The 18,521-nt window shown below is 41.3% G+C and overlaps 1 long non-coding RNA gene across 1 annotated transcript in view; it reads left to right on the forward strand.

Annotated features, from left to right (window-relative positions):
* Positions 1 to 1,217: 1,217 nt before the first annotated feature.
* Positions 1,218 to 18,521, forward strand: part of LOC149915132 (uncharacterized) — a 106,690-nt gene continuing 89,386 nt past the window's right edge. Inside the window, exon 1 of the long non-coding RNA XR_016459782.1 lies at positions 1,218 to 1,256. This is a non-coding gene — a long non-coding RNA (uncharacterized LOC149915132). The remainder of the gene's footprint in view (positions 1,257 to 18,521) is intronic.

Raw genomic sequence — 18,521 nt, forward strand, 5'->3', positions numbered from 1 at the left:
TAAAATAATTAGAAGAATGAACAAGAATTGAACGAGAGCACGTGTTTTGTTTATTAATTTATTAACCCATCCTCTTCATTTTCTTCTCCTTCTTGGTACACATCATCCGTTCTAACGTGCTCTACCTCAGCACTATTATTGCTGAGCTGATGGGCTTGCCAGCAAGACATGCCTAGCTGTAATCTTTGTCTCATCATTAGCAGCCTGCTGTGAATCTGTTCTTCAGTTGCTGGCCATTGATTCAGTAATATACGTTTCCTCAGTGACATTTTCCCCTTCGGTGTTCTTTTCTTTTTTTTCCTACTTACCACTGTAGAATAATTAACCCTTTTGACCAGTATACCGAGATCACTTCAAGTGCTACATGTAAGCCCCGCAGGGATGTGAGGAAACAGATGCTACCAGCACTTTATGGTTTAATTACGATTACGGATATTTCTGTACTCAGGAGACCTGCCAGTCTTGGTGGTGCCATGCATTTCTGGGTTACTTTTCAAGTATAATACCTCCTTACCTCCCAGCAGAAAAAGTAAGGTGAAAGAAGAAGAAATTCTATTGGTATTTGCAACGCCAAAATGTATTGCACAAATTTTTGGAATGGATATGCATTTTTAACGTGATGAATAAAGCTTGCCAATAGTACTGCATGGAGAATCCAACTGCAGAATTTATTACGTGGGAACGCTGTGCCTACTTGTAGTTCTGCAGGCACTTGGGTTGCTAGTAGGGAATTTGGGTACGTGGAGAATTCCTAAACATGCAACAAATTCCTAGGAAATTCTGAATATTTAGGAGAGCTAAATCACATCCAGATGGTTTTAAAGCACATTCAGTGACTGTGACTCAACCACCTCCCCGAGGAGCCTATCCTAGTGCTTCGCAGCCCTTTCTGTAAAGAAGTTTTTCCTGATATCCAACCTAAACCTCTCCTGGTGCAACTTGAGAGGTGACAGGACGAGGGGAAACAGCCTCAACTATTTAAGCAAGGGAAATAAAGAACGCTTTCAGAATGACATATTTTATTTGATCAGTGTATGGGAACTGCTGAATCAGGGCCTGAGTCTCTGATTGACCACCTGAGGTGAGCAATGAGTCAGCCCTGGGAGCACAGGTGAAGGCAATTCTCCTGTGCTATCAGAAGGGGTGGAGCCTGGCTGCACCTCTCCTAGACCCCATTTAAGAGCTGACTAGGAGTGGGGAAGGGTCTCTTCCTGGGGATTTCTCCTTTGGAGTTTTCCGGTGAGCTTAGGATGAGGGTAAGCACTCTATCTATTCTTTTTTTTGGTGTGATAACTTGCTTGGCTAAACTCTTTTGTATGTTTCATGATTATAACGTCTGTATGTTCATTGGTTATACAATCAGGGTGACTAAAAGCAGAGCCTTTGTTTATTGACTTTGTTTATTGAAGTTGATGAATAAGTAATGCAAAGTGAAGCCCCACCTTTGCAGGTACATGAGCTGGATGTCCTCACGGATGGAAGCAGTAGGGCCTGGATTTAGGCTGCTCCAGCTGAAAATAGTGTTTCCTATGAATGATATCAAAGACACTTCTATTGATAGCTGCTTCTGTGCGGGGGAAAACTATCTCATTAAAGGCAAGAAGAGTGCCCTGTTGCCTGAGCTGGGGCTGATTTACAGTGTGTGCTGCTGCCATGTTTCTACCACTGTGAGCTCATCCATCCTTGGGCTCTTGCCATGTGTCCTTTGAGTTCCTTGGAAAAGAATGCCTGCATTTCCCTTGCTCAGGTCCTGCTGTTTTCTTTGCTAATTAGGTTGTTGCACGTAGAGCAGTATCTACTAAGTTGAGATGTAAAACAACACAACTGTCTGCAAAATTAGCTTTGCAATGATGCTGATTGAGCTGTTCCGTGCTAGGAGCGTTGTCATGCCATGCTATGAAATCCTTGTTCTTGCAGGACCTTGGTACTCTCGTGCTCATGTTTGCCAAACCACTAGGAATATCTTTACTGAAACCATGTCAGAAGGACTAAGGTACAATTATTACAGAGCACAGTCATTACTGTGAGGCTTCCTGAGATGGCAGGATGTTAATATGTGACAAATATTCCTGGTCTGGGAAATACAAATCTAAATTATGTCTCATGTCGTGTGGTTTGTTGTCTTTTTCCTGAAGACTGTTGTTGTGTTTCTGGTTGGTTGGTTTTGTCCCTTAAACTCTTCTGGGTGCAGCTGTCAAAGGGAAGTGCACAGCTCTGTTGTTCTTCATTAGTGTGTCAGTGCTGGCTGGAAACTTGGAGCTCGACAGCCAAACTGCTTCTGCATGTTTCTCATGAGAAGTGATCAGAACTGAAAGCTCAAGTACTGCAGCCATAGTTATGAGTACTTGCTGCTATGTAAGTACAGCAGCACAATGGTTGTGTATTGAATACATTGAGTACGTGAGAAATAACTGAGCTGAGATGGATTGCTTCCCGGACAGAGCTGATCCCCAGTTCTGCTGCTGCTGTTCACGTACTTCTGTGCAGCCGTTCTGGTGTGCTTCACAAGGGGATGAAATCTGACTTAGCTGGAATTAAATTCTGCTGTGCTGATGAGTCGTACCATCAACAGCAATGTTCCCAACTAGAATTGTTTAGCTATGGGAATTAACCAGTTAACGAGCTCACAACCCTCCTGAAGACACAGCTGTCACCACTCTGATATTTGCAATACATGTGTCCCGTGGTCTTTGGCAGAAAAGATTTCAAGTTCAAGATAGGCTTTCGCATTGGGTTTAGGAAATAAACCTATCAACCTTTTCTCTCTTGGGGGATTTTCTAAAGATGCTGGTCCTTCATAGATGTTGTGGCTGTGTAAGTTTAATGAACTTGATGTTTTCAAACAGTCCAGGCTGCAGTTCTCTCTTACCAATTTTCTTTCTTGTTTCTTGTGGTCCTCCTCCTTAATGTGTGTGCTATGGCTGTGTTTATTGGTGCAGCACAAACCCAACCCACATCTCTGGCTGGTGAGGGGCTTCCAGCCAGCCAGATAATGGATCCCACTGCCAGCCTCTTATTTTTGAGGCATTTGTCTCTATTTCAAACTTCTTAAAGAATTAAAATACTTGAAATGTTCTGTGCCTATACTTTAGTGTTCCTCCTCTTACTTCAGGAAGTTTTAGTTCTATTTAAACAATTTAAACCCATAAAAGTAGGCTTTACAACTTAAAAGATTATTTTTCCCCCTAGCCTTTCTAATAATGAAGAGCCATCAGAATTGGTGAGTGATGGATTCTGTTTAACTTGCAGATTGTTGGTCCGGCTTCAGTCAGTATAAACTATAATGCAAAGGTCATGGAGATTAAATAACGTATTTAAAAATGATAATGATGCAGATAAATGGGTAGGGTTATTTCACATTCTTACAATCTAAAAATTTTGACTAATGCAATGAATCAAGAGCTGTTTGTTGGATGATAGAGGTCTCTGACCTTCCTTTGACTTGATTAGCTGTAAGCGGGATGGTAATATTAAAAATGATGGGACTGGTATTTAATTTTTTCTTCTAATATTTTATTTATAATCAAACAGTAACATTTTTAATGGCCGCTTAGTCAGCCCAATCAAAAATCTTACTGTACTTTTTTCAACTCTCAATTTTAGCATTTCAAATCTTGCAAGAAAATGGACAGTTTGCCTTATGGCCTCTGGTAATGTTTTATGTTGATTCAACTCGGGTTTTGTCTAAGACCAGCGCTCCAGAAAGTGGAGATGTAAGGGAAGAAGGTTTGAAGCTTGCTTAGAAGGGCTTCATTTTGGCAGGATATTCAAAGGCAGCATTTGCTGAAGCGTTGTCTGCAGGGCTGGCTGCTTTGTAATTGCAGCCAACTTTTTAGAATCCTGCATTGCATTACTGCAGTTAGTTGGAATGCATCTATATCATGCAAGTTGTATTTATAGCTCCAGTGCTCAAAGCACACAGACACCAAGGGCTGCGTTCAGTGTCCTAACAACAGCCTCCAGCAGCCCCATGAGGACCAGTTCTCTGCATTGTATTTGGGAATGATGGACAGCTATCTGGGGAGTATGAAGAGCTCAGAGCTTAGGCTGTGTGGCATGAAAAGCCCATTACTTCTGAACAGCCATCTTATATTTTATGCTGTTGACTGCCAAATCTGATGTACCATGGTGTTGTGTCTTGATGAAGGCACAAATTTTTCTGGAGGTGCCTAAGGGACCTGCTGCACTTTGTGCTTGGAATGGAGCACTGTGACAGCCTCATGTTGAGGACAGCCCTGTGTTGCACTGGGTGCTGCTGCTTTTGATGTGGTCCCATCACCTTGGCTGCAGCTCTCACAGACTGAAGGCCTGCTTTAGTGGCTTGGGTATGTGATGCTGCATGACTGTAACTTGGGGAAGGGTCTCTGTGTACAGCCAGGCGGGCTCCTTCCACTCCAGGTCTCGCTGCTTTGCTCATAAGCATGCAGCACTGAGGGCAGCCTGCTCTGTGCTCCTGAGCATCGGCCTCACCTCTGCCCTTGCCTGCTCATCCCCCTGGCTGGGGGGAAAGTCTGGGTAAAAAGAACACTTCTCCCTCTGCTCTAGCAATCAGCTGAGTGACACAAGAAATGTCACTCAGGATGATTAACATTTTAAAGCAGTAAATCTTGAAGGTCAGCGTGAAGCAGAGGACGGGGAACGCTCGTGGCTCTCTTTCCCCTCTGCTCTCCCACGAGGGAACACGATGCATGTGAGCTGGGTTGGCAGAGCAGCAACAGCCCGCTGCTTTCCAGTAATGCAAAGGAGAGAAATTATTTTATAAAGGTAAAAAAACATAAGCAGTTACAATCATGCTTTAGAAACTGCACCGCTTTGTCTCACTCCTGTGTTCTTCCAGCTGCTGCTTAACCCAACGCACCTCACCTTAACGCAGTGCCACGCTGCTGTGTGGGGCTCCAAGATTGCACGAGGCACACAAAAACCTTCCAAAAAGAGCAGCAAGGTCAACAGCAACAACAAAAAGCAAAGGCCCCACCAAACTCAGTGCTGTTGGGATTTCCATTATAGTGAGGCCCCCTCTAAACCCAGGAGCCCCTTCCTCAAACACGCTGCTCCCCCCCTCCCCTTTTCTTGTTAAGTGCATCGTGATGCCACACTGAAACATAAAATAGGTAGAATCAAGCAGCTACCGCCGGCTATTTATATGCTAATATCCATCCCCAAGCTGAAGTAGGCACCTGAAGCCTATTGCAGCTACTAATGATGGCTATGCTTTAACCTCTATGGAAGAAAGAAAAGTATTTTTCCTTAAGAAAACAACTCGGTTTCTTTAAGATGAAATGTAATTATCTATTATCAGATGTCCTTTAAAAATGCAAGGCCTATTTAAGCTGCTAAAAATATTGAAGCCCTAATTCCACCATAATAGCATTTTAATTTCAGCAAATCACAGTTCCATTGTTATAGGACATTTCGCTGTAGGAATGTGGTAAGAGGTCCATCTTAGCTTTTTAAAGAAACATTTCCCTTTCTTTTAGACATTCAATTAAATCTTGGCAATCATCTAACCTTCCATGACACAATTTTACTTACCAAGTGAGAAAACAATGGCCATTAGCATTTAAAAGAATTTGTTTTAAAAGTAGTTAAAGTTTAATTGCTTTACATATTCTCACTGGAATATTTTCAGCTGTTGGCTTACCGTTTGCCTTAGCTAGCTTGTGTTTAATTCATTACTGCATGCCATTTAAAAGACTTATTTTAATACTGGGACAAAGTTGGTGTAAAAACTGCTGTATCTGGGTCTGTGAATCGATGCTGAAGATTATTTGAAGAACAATGCAAGTGGCAGCTGAATGCAGAGGTCATCCTTTTCTGTTGTCATTAAATAAATTTACTTTTTGACTTGAAATTGCTTATTTATCAACATTTCTACTGTTACAGCACACGTATGTAGGTGATACAATTACAGAAATCCCATTTGTGTTGGTGATTTGTGCTGTTGTAGCAATAGGTGGAACGCCCTGCCAACAGATAATTCAGGCATCTTAAGAAGTTCCTAGAAAATATCTAATTTTGGACGTGGATGAGGTAATTTGCTGGTTGTTTGTTGGTTTTCCTTCTTACCTTTACATGCTCAGAGTCAGCTATAGGACTACAGCATTCTGAGTTAGAACTTCTGATTGATGATGCGAATGCCATTCCATCATGGCTGTATCTGGCCTGGCAGAGTAATGCTATATAAGTAATGCTGCCTGCAGTTCTCTGCATTATGCAGGAAAACCCAAACTGCAAGCTGCCGACCCATCAAAAAACCCAATGCCAAAACCAGGAGAGGAATAAAGTGAAAAATCAGTGTTAGATTTAGGAAACAAACCTGTGGTGGGGAAACAGCACTGAGGACTGGCCTGACTTTCAACCTGTGGCTGTTGCTGGAGTGTTTCAACCTTATGAATGTTAGGAACATAATGTTAAAATGGGCCTGACTGGTTGGTTCCATTTTCAGGGGGGAATTTTTTCTTCTGAGCACCAATTATTTTTAACCTTCCATTCACTCTTTGCTAAATTTTGTAATCTCAGTTGCAGTATGAAACACTTTCTGTGCATTAAACTTGATGCTTTCAGAAAGTGAACAGCCTTGCTTGCATTTGGGCTTCAACGCCTGCCGTACTGATGCAAACTGAACTAAGATGGTGTAAGATATGCTCTCAATTAATGTGCTTACAAAAACCCAGCAGTGGGAAAGACAAGGGCCGAGCCCTACGAGGGTTTCAGTCTGCTCTGCCAAATTCATACCTGCCCTCCTATATCCAGGCAGTGCTGTGCAGCAGTTGGGCACTGCACTTCGCATGCCTTGGGGTACCTGGGTGAAGGATGTGTGCTTTTCTTGCAGAAGCAGCAGATTGGTGCCACTTGCAAATCGTCCTCTATAGAGTCGTCTCTTGAGAGAGATGATCTTTTTAATCACTTGAAAATTGAAGGATTAAAAAAAAAAAGTATCTAAACAGAATAAAAAGATTCTTGCTCTGCAACGTGTGGAATTAATCAGCACTGTCATATTTTACAAGATATAATGAAGAGGATACAGTGTAATACATGCACAAAACAGTTATAATTCAATTAAATCCTAGTTATTCCAGAGCTGAAACGAATAGCAGTGGCAGGCCCCTATAGCTGGGGCATATAGCTATATGAAACAACCTATTTAAGCTAAATCAACTCCTACTTAAATGACTGTAATAAGCATTCGTAGAGCAGCTCTACCCCTGGGAGTGTCATTTATCACAGCATAATAGAAAATTGTAATGAATAATAACACCTAGCTATTCAGCAGGAGCTTGCATGTATTAAGGGAAATGCAAATAATGCCACCAAGTGAAAAGATGAGAGTTGTAATGTTGGTTTTTTTCCCTCTCCCCGCCCCTCTCAAGACTATCTATAGCTGCTGTGTGCAGAATGAGTTCTCCTTGCCTGGAAGGTTTACATTTGAGAGGCGAAGAGTGCCACTCTATCATTCTAATCTATGCCTGTGTTCTCTGCACTGTGCTGTATAATTCTGCCTTGTGTCGTATTTGCTAAACAGGAAAGTGAAGCGGAGAGAAGGCTGTTATTCTGTAGGAGGTGTGGGCTTTGGCCTGGATCTTAGTAAATGTGTGGGAATGCAAAATTACACCACGCTTGTTGGAGCTCTAGCCAAGATTGCGCAGTTGCTGTTTTGCCTTTGAGTTGATGGCTGATTTCCAGCTTTCCTGACCAGAAATCTTTCCTGTCCCAGCACTGCTGGGGCATGATCCTCTCTTCCTCTGGTTTGTGTGCCAGCTTCCCTGAATTAGCATTTAACTCATCTCTCAGTGAGTTTATCCATGTACTTCTATGACCACCACTTATATAGAACCGTAAATGTGGGAAAAATCCAGCAGCTACAAACTCTCAGCAGGTGCAGTGACATTCATTTGCATGGACTTTTCTTGTGGCAGGTCTGTAAAGACCTGTCTTAGGCTTCACTCGTGCAGCAACATAGCAAAGTATGGGGCATGTATCTCAGAATATCTTAAGCATGGCATAGACAATCTTTCAAAAGCTCTGAACCATAGCAGAACGTTTTTTTTCCCCCACTTTTTCTGTGCTATTTGTAGTGCAGGAATCCATTCTGGACTTGTTTGTGTTTTCTCTTAGTTTTTCCCCATTACTTCAGTGCTGGGGGAGGATGAGCAAAGGAGAGGGAGGGTGGTGCTGGTTGTGCTAGTTGAGTTGGGTCTCCTGGATGCAGCAATGAAACAACGTGTAATAATGGTCTTACATTAGGATGTAATCCTGGGCAGTGCCAGTGTACGAGTTGTTGGGAGTTTGTGAGCAGAGCCCTGTCTCTGTGTGATTAAAAACATGGAAACTCTCCTGCTAGAACATCCCAAGTGGTTCTTCTAGATTCTGTTTTGGTGCATTCAGGCTGAAATAAGGTACCTGCCTTGTAGGTTTTTAAGAATCCACATCCACGTGATGGAACATCCAGTAGTATGTTGGATGACCTTCCAGCTTTGTGGTGAGTGTAATGGACAAGTCATCATCTAAGCAGTGCTCGTAATGTTCACACAGTTATTATTCCATTAATAGGACCATTACAACCACCGAATAGCAGGAATTTATTGTAAGGAGCAAATATCACTCGCAAGTGAGCTCTTACAGCTGAACAAGCATATTTCTTAAGTTCATAAAACACATTTATTAGTAATACTTTAATTTTGATGATGACTGAAAAGAGTAAGCCATTAACAAACCATTTAAAAGCTACTGAGTACAGTAATACCTTCTGTAAATGGGAACAGCACTTTTTAATCAAGTATTTAAGGTTATATACTCACTAGTAAGTGCTGCTTTGTCCATTAATAGTGAATCTAACTCTGTGCTATAACAAAAGATAAAAGCAAGAAGATAATTTCAAGTGGCAAATTAAGCTGTTTGGCAGGCCAAGTTATTAAATTTAAATCAATGTGAAGCTACAGGGTTTTTTTTTTAATTGATTTTGATCAAAAATGGGGGTCACTGTAATTAAAGGCTCGCTAATGCGATGTTATGAGGAGGAAGAGTGGGGAATAAAATGGTGAGGAAATCTTTTGCTGTCTTGCTCAGAGGAGCTGGGAGAAGTTTTGGGGGTGGGAAGGACAGGGCTGCTGAGTTGGGTAGTGAAAGTGACTGTGTGGGTGCTGGAAAGTTGCTCCTGTTCTGATATGCCTAATGCTAATTGATATAAAATCACCTAATAAAACAGACTTGGGATTATGTATGCAGAATTATGCAGTCAAATGGTTTTTGTAGAGTTTAAGGTTGAGAGGATGGGGGAAAACTCTGGCAAACTGCAGTCTGTTAGAGCAAATGGCAAATCCATCAGCACTCACCCACCCTGAAACCTGCACTGGAAGGGCTGCTGTTGTGTTTGCTATTTTTATTTTATTTAAATTGTTGCTTTGAGTTTATTTTTAACATTATTATTTAAACAGGTCTCTGAGCAGTGTTTCTATTTCAGTATTAAAATCCAAAAGCTTTGCATACATGGGGGTATTGGGTTTTGAGTGCTGCTCTTTGTGCGAGTAGTATCTAGTAGAACGTAGTAGACTTCTATGGTAGACCATAGAAGACTTTTCTTCTTCATACATGAGCATCATCTACAGCCAACTGAAGCCAGAGAAGCTCAGGTTAATGACTGGAGGTTTAAATCTTGCTGTTAAGAGATGAGGTTGGTCGCTGTGCGATGCTGCAGCATTCAAGCAGCAAACAGTTTGGTGTAAGAGGCGTGGTGTAGAGCCACGTAAGGAGTGAAACAAGAAGATGCTCTGTTAAGAGGTGACATCTGGCACTCATGGTGCACTGAGACACACACAGCAGAAAGTTAGCTCTGAAAAGATGCCCTCCCTGGTGTTCATATCAACCAGAGCCTTTCTGTGGTGATCTGTTCCTTACCCTGCATTTACTGAAAGAAGTGTATGGATGTAAGCACTTTGGGAAGCTTTCTTATATTCCTGTCACTCGTATTCAACTTTTTCCCTATTTTTTTTTTCTGAAAAGGAGAGAATGCTATTTCAGCTTGTAGCAACTGCAGCCATAGAAGAATGAAAGAGTTAAAAGCATGAAATTAATGACACAAACTTCCAGCCCTACTGAACCTGTAGGGTTGCGAGCGGAGGGAAAGGCTTGAAGGCAGGCAGAATAAATATTTAGGCGTAAATGAGTTAAATACAACAGGAGATTGGAGCAGACAGAGTTAGAAGTGCCAAAATGATATGTCATTATCACAGCGTGGTGATAATGACAATTCAGAAGTCGTATTATCTTCGTGATCGGGGCCATTTGTTCCCAGAAGTTCAGAAAAGAAACGGCCTTGTTTGATGCTGTTGCTGATAATAAATAATTGATTTTTGAGAGTTAGACTAATTTGGCAGGGAGGCAGGTGACTTAAAGCTGTAGTCCTCTGTATCCCTCAGATTTAGTGGGAACGTGACAGTTTATTACAGAGATGTTTTAAGAAAGAAAACAATATTTTCCAGCATTTCCAGGAAGCCAAAATCTGCCTATAGAACTGATTTTCTCCAGTTCTGGTTCCTAACCTGTACTCTGTGATGGAGGTCAGTTTGTAATGGTGGCAGAGGAGCATTTGTCCTGTTTAAAAGAGTTGGAAAGGGAAAAGTAAATGAACCCATGACCTCTGACAAGATGCTACCAGGAGATGAGAAAAGCTGACTGTAATTTGTCTGGAAGCTCAACTGAGCATCATGTGGTACCCAGTGATGTGAAGGTTTGCTTGGCACATGAGGTTGGCTTGATATTCTGATGCAACAATTCTGAAAACTAGAATGTTTATCAATTTCTCCAAATAAAATTGTCAATTACGCAGTTATGGATTTCTTCAATGTAATGGTGCTTAATCTGATAATTCAGCATACGGTTCACCTGTATGAGAACATGTAAATGTGTAATCCAAAAACCTGTCTGTAGTTTTAATAGAAAATAAGCATTATATTAAAGTAATAATAAATAATGAAGTAGTTTTTTATATGTAACATTCTGTTCTAAAATAAATGTTATCATAAAATGCCTGTAATAATGGGAACTGTGGCTCGAACGATGCAAACCAGTTTCAATTTGACATCTTAATTGCAGAACAAATGAGATTGAAAGCAAACAGGCTCAGGGGAGGTATGATGATACCAGCGGTTAAATTTAACAAATTTGGACAAATGGTGAGTGGTGTTCTCTGTGAAATTAATCAAAACTCTGTTTTCATAGGAAGCAGTTTTCAAATGGCAGAAGTACATTTGAGCCACGATGATGTTATCAAATAATCCAAGAGAGATGAGAGTTCCTTGGGTGTTTTCCCTTTCTTACACAAGATGATAGGCAAACTTTTTCTCACGTATTTCTTTTGATAGAGGTTAGTGTGAAACGTGGTGGCCAGGAGCTTTCCAGCAGAAGAGGTTGCAATCCTTGACCTGGCCCAATGCTTGGTCATCGTTTGTTGATGTAAATGGAAGGGTGGAAGATGGAGCTTGTCCTGCCAGTGCAGACAAATGTCCTGTCTTTGTGTTAGCAGACCTTTAAGATTTGTTATCAGACCAGTAAGTCTAATGAACGGTTATCTCGTAACTTTATTTCTAAACAATAAAGTGCAGGTTTGATAAATTATTGCCTACATTCAAGTGCCCCTCCTAACTTAAACCTTTTCCTTTCTTTCTCCCTACCAGATGCACGAGCTCTTGGGCCCATATATTATTCATTACAATCAAATAAGACACAGTGGTGGCTCAGTAAACTTGCTTTTCATATCAGAATTGCTTTTATTGAGTAACACACACTGCAGACCCTAGCTTCCAGCAGCCAGGGCTGAAATGAGCAATTCTCTCATTGTAATAATGTGCCTCTGTCATCTCCTTATTATCAGCATGATAAAAGATGAAATATTCACAGATGCTGCCCTCCTAACCTGATCACAGCTTGATATTTGAGCTTTGGAAATGAGTTTTATAAGCTTTAATATACTCCTTGGCGGAGTGACCCCTGAAATTAAACATTATTACAGAGCGGATATTTAAAAAGCTGGGGCCGTAAATTACATCAAAATGAAAATATTAAGGAGTATTACGACTACACCAAGTGGGAACTCGCTGCTTTTGAAACTGTGAATGCCATAAAATTCAGCACGTTGGTGTCAAAAACATCAGAAAAAATAATAACAGCGTAGGCACCTTGACTTCAGTTATTTTATACTTAGGGATAAACTGAATTACTGGAATGTTGTTTTTTTTTTTCCTATGGGTTGGTTCTCTGGGAAGCAGAGGCGCATTATTCTCAACTCTGTCTATAGCGGCCTTTGCGGCTCTTTTAAAATGCACATGGCTTCCTTTCTGTGCAAACACCAATAGAAAATACTTCAGGATAATAAAGCCAAAGATTGCACTTAGAAAAAATAATAAGGCGACATCTCCAGATGAAACATCTTGGTTCAATTTCCATTGCTCTGGCTGCTGTGATAGACAGGTCTGCACAAAAGCCTGGGATGTGAAGAGGGGATTGAAGCAAGGGGATGTTCCTAGTTGTGTAAGAAGGGGAATGTACAGCACACACTGCACATCTTCCAGCCCGAATGGTTTTCTTCAAGTTGTAAATAGCAAATGCTCCAATTTAACACTCTGTAGTGTGCGTGGAAATGTAAACTTTCTGCGGAGGTCAGAGTTGACTTTCCCTCGTGTAGGATATATACCAGTGATTTACAAACAAGTTTCTCTTTTTCTGTAGTTTATTATTTCAAAATTCCTTTACGTTGGTTTATGGAATGCAGCTGTCTTTTTTTTTCAGGAAGATGACATAATGCATTTTAAGAGGGGGGGGAAAAAGTACCTTTTGATGCCTCCAGCGCTAACTTTGCTAATGAACAAATTCCTACACTAGCTATTGCTCAGGTTTAAATCTATGCTATTTCACAGCACCTTCCTTGTACTGAATTTCCCTTTTCTCCCGCTTTCTGCCCTCACTGTTTCTCTGTAGATATTGACAGAACTATCTTCAGTTCTGTCACACCCATTTTAACCATTAGTTCACGCAAAGACATTTCAGAGAGATCTTTCATTCACCATCCTCAGTCCTGCAGTTCTGCCCTGTGCTCCCCTGGGTTCAGGCACTCTCCACATTGCTAACACTGCATGAAAATAAGCTGTAGTGGTTAATGCTTGTCAGGGGAGTATTCCAGCCACAGAGCTGCCCTGTGCAGTTTATTTGGAGCGCAGCCTCTATCCTTAGGATACGTCATAGAAATAGTTTGGATTGCTGGGCTCTCAAGAAGGAGCTTGGACCATGTTTTACAGATTGCTGCTCTTCTAAGGATGCAGTACCTTGGTGCATGCTTTGGGTGTGTATTCCATTTCTCAAAACTGTACAAGATAACAAATTAGTTGTCAGTACGGAGACTGGCTCTGTGCTAAAGCAAGGGATTGGATCCAATCCGGATTCTTATGTGGGATTTTATTGTAATTATTTTATGCTGTATGAAACTGAAGGACGAGATGTGCTTTCATGACTTCCTGTGCCTTGCAGCTGAGCTGTCACTGCCCCACGTAACACAAAGCTGGTCAGCTGGGAGAGCTGCAAGCGTGCTGCAAACAGCATGAAATAGAAGACTGATGGGAGAGAGGAAGCATTCCTCCTCTAATCGTTCTGGGAGTCAAATGTGCTGTGGGAAGCTGCCTTGTTTTCCAAGGAGCCAGGCAGGTAGATAAATACATTTTGCTGCAGACTGCAAGTCACAGTGCAAAGTGAGATTCTGTTTCAGGAGTTTCTTTCCTTTTGAGGCTCTGTTTCTGCACGATGATTCAAAATTCCTAAAGCTATTTGGGTGCTGTGGTTTACACTCATCAATGAGAGAGCAACAAGTAGGAAGAGCAGTGGCAAGCTGCTCAGAGATTGCTGAATCACCACCTGTAGAGGTTTCTCAAAGGTACCAGGCAGAGCCCTGTCTCTATGCATGGAAGCTTCACTCTCTGTATGTTATCCTGTGTGTTCTAACATTTTCTTTCGGATCTTTTGGACTTATATTTATATTATTGTCTTCGCAGTAAAAATTGTGGAGTGCAATTTCAATTTTATTAGTATTTGGACTATTATCTTACTGCTGTCAAGGAGCTGTGAAAACAAAAAGTAGAATGCTGATGTTTATCAATTACGAGTTATGCATGAAGTTTAAGATAGCTGAAATGTTTTTATGTACTACATCCCTTTTCTAGTTTTGATAGTCTCCAAAATAGTGCGTGCAAGTGTGATTGCTGTGGACTTCCCTGAAGTCCATTTGCAAATCTGAACTTTGTGCTGGTTGAGAAGCGTGTTCTTAATCTTAGATTACACTGTAGATTTCTTCTAATATTATAGAACAAGATCCAGTGCTGTAATGCATCTGAAATCAACTTTCCTTGTTGGCATGGCTGCTCTTGTTAGCTCCTTATGCCTACCTTAGTGCAAGAGAGAGATCCTCTTTATCCTTGGCTTGGAATTAATGATGGCTTTAAGCCTATAATTAATTTTGTATGGTGCTGCTCCATACAAAATCTTGTTTCAAACCAAGAACATCCACACTTACGTCTTAGGTTATAAAACCTGACTGTCTGCTGATTTGCCTCTAGCATTCAGCCTATGGATGTTTTTGAGTTCCGTATCTGTGGCAGTTTGGCCATCACCAAGTCAATGTGATTGTAATATTCTCTGCACTGATCTAGCCAAAGCTCTTGCTAAATTGAGCTCAGCAGGAGCAAGTCCAGTGACCTCATAAATAGTGGAAATGATTGCAAATCGGAATTCATGTATGTTCCTGTCTCAGTGGGTAACCGTATCCCCCACAAAGGAAGCAATCATCTCTTTCAAATTTCTGTTTGCCCTTTCACTCAGATGTGTTTGAAGATAATATGGAGAGGGAGATCTTGCAGCCTCTGCCTGACGGGGCTGTTTCCTGAAATCTAAAATAAATGTCTCGTATCTGACGCTCCTACTTAGTGATGTGTGTTTCAAATATTATCCCTCGTGCCAAGAATCTGGGGCACGGCGTGTTGCAGTTCTGCACCTGGTCTGGCAGATTTGCCCACTGTATTTAACTTCTGATATGACCTTTTTATTTTTTTCCTCTTGCTGTTCTGTGATCTGAACTCCTGTTAGCGTTTATACTTCGGTATCAAACCAATGGAGATTCACCTGCAGTCTTTTTCCTGTGATATTCTGTAGTTATCACTCAAATGGGTGCTAAATCTTAGTTCGTTCATATTTCAAAATTAATTTTTTTCTTTGCAGTCATGGCCACGAATGGCTGATTTTCTGCTTTGCTTTTCTTTTGTTGTTGGTACAATGTGCTTCAGATTCCCATTGGGGTGGAGATGGAAGATGTGTAACTCATTACGTGATGCCCCAAAATGTTTAGCAGTAGGGAACTTTCTTGCTTTACGTTCCTTTAGAAATGAAAGAAGTTTGTGTCCATCATCCCTATGCTGCATTTTCATGCAGTGAAGTGGGATCTTTTTAGACAAGAAGAGTAAGGATGGATTGATTTAGAGATTCCCAGCTCTCAAATTTTAATTGGGAATGTTTGTGGTCGTTTAACCTAAATCTATGCATAAGGAGTACTTAAGCTTTTGTACTGGTTGTTTTCAAGGCATAATGTGGGAGGATGGGAATTTTGTGTGCTCGGCAGTGGTTTTAAAATTTCTATGAGTCATTTTCCCAAAGCCTAAATGCTCAGAAGCCAACATTGACTACTGCAACCAGCCTGTGCTTGGGTATACAGCAGCTCCTGTTGCTTGAACTACTGCTTATCTATTGGCCAGAACTCTGGGGAATACCAGATGCTGTAATAAAATGATTTGTTTGGGGCTGAGGTGTGTGTTGGACCTTTCTCTTCTCTTGCTCCAGAAGATGGTGACCTCCAGTGGCAGTGGTTCCTTGACATACAACTTTCTGATATCAAACTCTGTACAAGAAGACATCCTACGGATGTTTTTCTTTTGCTCAAGCACAGCTTTGCACTACAATAGAAGAATTGGGAATGAATGAAATATGGCTGTAAATAAGTGTAAGTTACAGTGCGAACCTGCAGTATTGTTTGAAGCACATGATCAGATTTGCAGTTCATTCCTTCATAGAAATAAACCTGCCCCTGCTTCACAGTGCTCTACTGTCTCTCCTCTGTCTTTTCTCCTCTATTTAGTTATGCTCAGACGTGTTTGGCCAACAACATTTATTTTATGGTTCTTTTTTTTTGTATTTCAGGTAAGTGGTCTGCCTCCACGTTTGCAAAGTGACTTGTAAATGGCATGTTTAATTGGGATTTATTTTACATTGCCTTTAAATTTATTTAATTGCGTCTGTACAAAGGTTGAAAAAAAAAAATTTACAACCGTGTAATGGAAATAGTAAGAAAGATTTAATTAGGTTCTGAATTTGTTTGCATTTCTAATCGCGAGGTAGTCAATTAATGGCTTATTTCCAAGGTGTCCTTATCTGTCAGTTCTTCTCTTTTGCTCATCCAAGCCTGCTTTTCTTCTTTCTTTCCTGCTACCAAAGAAGTTAGAGCGTGGCTGAATCCATTTGTACCTTGGGGCTCTGAGGTTTATGCTGCAGACCCTATGACATCCAGCACAACGTGGCACTCCTGACATGTTTTATGATAGTCTGCAAAGTGCAGTGATGGCTCTTAATGAGAGAGAGAGAGATCCATAATCTGGTGGGGATGACTGATACATCGGGCAGTACATTTATTGAAATATACATACTGTTCTGTACTGTTAGGGCAGGACAGAGAAGTCTTATGCTTAAATCATTTTGTTTGCTCTCTGGTTATAAATAATGATGCAGTAGAACCAAGAAACTGTGTTTGAGGTCGTGGGATGAAATCTCACTCTCTCCTCTTCTGTGTTGGTTTATAGTACTTCACTTCTGAGGAAGTCTTGCAGCATTGGATCTCTTTAGGACTTGAAGGATTCGGGTGACCTCCCCTGGCCTGGGTCCATAGCTCTGACCACCAAAAAAATCCCTGCCCTCAGCTCTCCCTTTCTTATTTCAGAACCCAGGTGCACCCAGGGGAGACATCAGCAATTCAAAGATCTGCTGGTTCCTCACCTCTTGGCTTTGTTTCCAAGAGATTCACATTTATTTCACTCAGAGGTCAATGCTTTCCTCAAACTCTTCAGTGATGGGGACTCACCTCAGCCTCCTTCCTCTGCTCTTGAGCAAAGCCACAGCTTAGGGATGCTGAGCAGTTCCTCCCAGCAGAGCAGCAGCACTGCTACAATGAGGGGTTTGAAACTGGCTGATGACACAGGGACCTCTGATATGGGAGTGAGTTCCAGCCACTCAGATGAACACATTAAGATCTCCCATCCTGCAATAGCATGCAGTTATATCACCTACGTCCTGCACCTGTTGCTCCCTAGATGCTTTCAGAAATCTTATTGGATTTTTATTTTGAAAACAGCGCTGTTTTTTAACATAGATCAATTTATCCTGGAAGGTATTAGCTTTCTTCCCCTTTTTGCCCACGTATTTACAAGGAGAGGCCCCTTCCCTCCCAGTCTTTGTGCAGGTTGCAAGGCCAGCTTCCTTCCATCCCTTTCTCATGGCAGAGCGTTGGTTTATTTCTTTCCCTTGGGAGCACCTTCTGTATCCATCTGTAGTTCAAACACAGCTAAACTTCAGCTATCTTTCATGGTGAAATGAAGTTAGCCTGACAACACGCATCTACTTGCAGGTAGTTTTTAAATGTTCACGTAAATCGCTTTCAAAAGAGCAAAGATAGGCAGATAGAATGAGGATTTTAATATGACTGATAGAAGCGGGCTACTTATTTTCTACCTGCCTGTCTTCATCTCTTCTGTTGGACCTGACAAGTAACCAGTGACTCCGAAATGACCGACTTCTACACAAAGCAGCCTCTGATCAAACTGAGTTTAAATAGTTGCACAGAGCAATCTCTCTGGCTCTTGTTTGAAATCCAGGCCTTTCTTTAATGTTGCTCACAGAAAGCGTGGTTTAAATTCATTGTGTTAAATTCATTAATTGCATTGTGTTCCTGAAATAGTTCCTAAAGTAAAAGAAACACAAATGTGCTTTTACCCAACAGGTTTTAGTCATCTAATTGGCTTAGAGCAGTGTGCTGACAAGTGATGCTGACAAAGCCAGGCTTAAATAAGAAAGCTCAGTGGAACTTAATTTCTCCCCTGTGGCAATGGGGAACATTCTCTCATTTTTTCTTAATTTCTTTCTGAGGCTGTTTTTCAAGGTACTTCATTGGATGTTTACTCACTGCCTCCGTATGGATAACTCCCACTAGCAGTTTCTGTTGTTATTACTAATAGTTATAACAGGTGCTTATTGGGGGTTATATTATCAGACTGGGTTGTGGTTTTATCTCGGTGTTCCTCGATATTTTCATTCTCTGGTGCTTGTAAGCTGTTGTATGAAGCAGGAGTAGGCAAAATTCCAGCTCTGGAATGTCACAGCGATGCCTTGTTTGCAGTGTTACCTGCAGGCTGTGGCTGTGTGCAGGTGTATCCCTATCACACTAC

This window comes from Phasianus colchicus, chromosome 24, assembly GCF_987193195.1.
Source record: "Phasianus colchicus chromosome 24, bPhaCol1.hap1.1, whole genome shotgun sequence".
Taxonomy (NCBI): Eukaryota; Metazoa; Chordata; class Aves; order Galliformes; family Phasianidae; genus Phasianus; species Phasianus colchicus.